Raw genomic sequence first — 2,432 nt, forward strand, 5'->3', positions numbered from 1 at the left:
CTATCACATTTTACTCGATCGCGAAAAAGACTCTCGCTAGACGATCTCGCGCTCCGGTTAACTTTAACGCCCGTCCGAGAAGAATTTTCGGGGACTGGACGACCGAAGCGGATCTCGCGCGGTCTCGCGATCGACAGTGAAGAGAAGTGCAGAAGAGGAAAAGAAGACACGACAAACACACACCATGGGGCGACCGACGCGTTCGTTTCAACGCTTTCGCACAAAGTCGGCGGCGGTTATATATTTATATCATTATATTCCGGCGGACGGGACGCGACGTTCGAAAGCCTCGCCAAAGAGGAGCTCCTGCCTCTTCCTCTCTCTTTTCTACGAGAAAAGATAAACGTATTTTACGGGGATACGGAAACGTTACCACGTGGTGTCACACACGATCGTCCGTCTCTTCTCTATAGCAGAAACCGATAAAAATACACCTCCCGAAAGAGAGTATATGGTGATTCTTTTTATATATATATATTTCGAAATACAACTGAACGTGGCGGAAGCGCACGGTGGTGGTCCAGCGAGGACACGCGACGACGGGGAATAAGAACTATTCGACCCGTTACGAATACGCATGCTCGTCCCGCACGATTTTAACACACACCGTGTTTTTCTCCAGTCGTCAAAGCGTTCGTGCGTCGAATTCGAAAAATAAAAAAAAAAGAAAAACACCTTTTCTCTCTCTCGGGGTAAAAGAGTCGATGTGTATTGTGTATAAAGGTTCTGCGAGAAGTCTCGTTTTGACGTGTGTTCCGCCGATAACGACGATCCTCCGAAACGGGGATACAGAAACGTTACACCTCACAACACGATCTCCGTCTCTTCTCTATAGCAGAAACCGATAAAAATACACCTCCCGAAAGAGAGTATATGGTGATTCTTTTTATATATATATATTTCGAAATTCAACTGAACGTGGCGGAAGCGCACGGTGGTGGTCCAGCGAGGACACGCGACGACGGGGAATAAGAACTATTCGACCCGTTACGAATACGCATGCTCGTCCCGCACGATTTTAACACACACCGTGTTTTTCTCCAGTCGTCAAAGCGTTCGTGCGTCGAATTCGAAAAATAAAAAAAAGAAATACACCTTTTCTCTCTCTCTCGGGGTAAAAAGAGTCGATGTGTATTGTGTATAAAGGTTCTGCTGCGAGAAGTCTCGTTTTGCCGTGTGTTTCGGTAACGACGATCCTCCGAAACGTACATCTCATTCGTAAGAGAGGAAGAAAACAATCTCCCTGGGGCCAGTCGGTAATATACCGACATACGACGTGTCGTGCACATCCGTCTCACGCACGGTATACAAAATATGAATAAAACGTGTGTAGTCTCTCTCTCTCGACTTCTTAATATTTTCTTTCACCTCTGACGCATCATTTCAGGTGACGTCGGGAGCGCGGGAAAAAAAATTTTTCTAAACACACGAAACCGTTCATCTCACGAACAGCCGAAAAAGTTGTCGCTCAGATCCATATCGCAGTGGAGCGGTATCCGCGGGCGGTCGTAATTGAACGACGCACGACGCCGCGAACACTCACGCGAGTCCATACAAACGATTCCGATCGTTTTGCAACAACTAGAACGTACACTGTCCGTGAAATTCACAGAATTTTCGCGTGTCCGCGACAAACGCCGACGAGACACCCATCGTTCGCTCGTACGTAGCATCCTTCTCTTAACCCGACTCAGAGACGTTCTTTGCGCCCTTCGGTAAAAAAACGTTCGATCCGAAGAGGTGAACGACGGCGGGGATTTGACAGAGCTACGCAAGCAGTGTATGGTACGTAAACGACCCTCAGCCAGGCGTGGTCCAGGAATTGTATCCGTGGACCGCAATGTGCGTTCGAAATGTCGATGTTCATGTGTCCTGCAGTTCACACGTTGACGCGCAATTAGCTGCGTTCTTCATCGACCCACGAGCCAAGTGATCCACCGTTCAGGGTAATCGTATAAATTTTATATTTCACATATATAATTTTATTCTCACTTGTTCGACCTAATATCTCTCTTCTTTCAAAGAGAAGATAAAAGTTGATACCTGAATCTCCGACCAGCGCGCGAAGGAGATTCAGGCGTCGCCTTGGAGACGACACCGAAGCCTTTCGAGACGAAAAACGTTCAAGTAATATGTATATATTTCTCGACGTTCCGGGCGTATAGTGCATTCAAAAACCCGCGAAAGACGCAGAAGACTCGCACGCGTGGAAACGACGGGGATATATTTTGTATCCTACCCGATACTGAATCCATCGCGTGCAGTCGACCCTCGCGTTCTTCCGATCAGACGCATCTATTGTTGCGCGCATGTTTTCGCGTCGCATCGCGCGAAACGTTGCACGAATCGTACCGATCGATCGATTGAAAGCAAATAATGAAAAAAGACTTCACAGCTGGCTCTTTGCCGGTCATTCGTCCCATGTTATCTCT

At 47.5% G+C, this 2,432-nt stretch overlaps 1 non-coding gene across 1 annotated transcript; it reads right to left on the reverse strand.

Annotated features, from left to right (window-relative positions):
* Positions 1-1,794: 1,794 nt before the first annotated feature.
* On the reverse strand, positions 1,795-1,949 carry LOC143175705 (5.8S ribosomal RNA). Its single transcript, XR_013000399.1, has one exon. It is a non-coding gene; the product is annotated as a 5.8S ribosomal RNA (ribosomal RNA).
* Positions 1,950-2,432: the final 483 nt, after the last annotated feature.

Source organism: Nomia melanderi, unplaced genomic scaffold, assembly GCF_051020985.1.
Source record: "Nomia melanderi isolate GNS246 unplaced genomic scaffold, iyNomMela1 scaffold0166, whole genome shotgun sequence".
NCBI lineage: Eukaryota > Metazoa > Arthropoda > Insecta > Hymenoptera > Halictidae > Nomia > Nomia melanderi.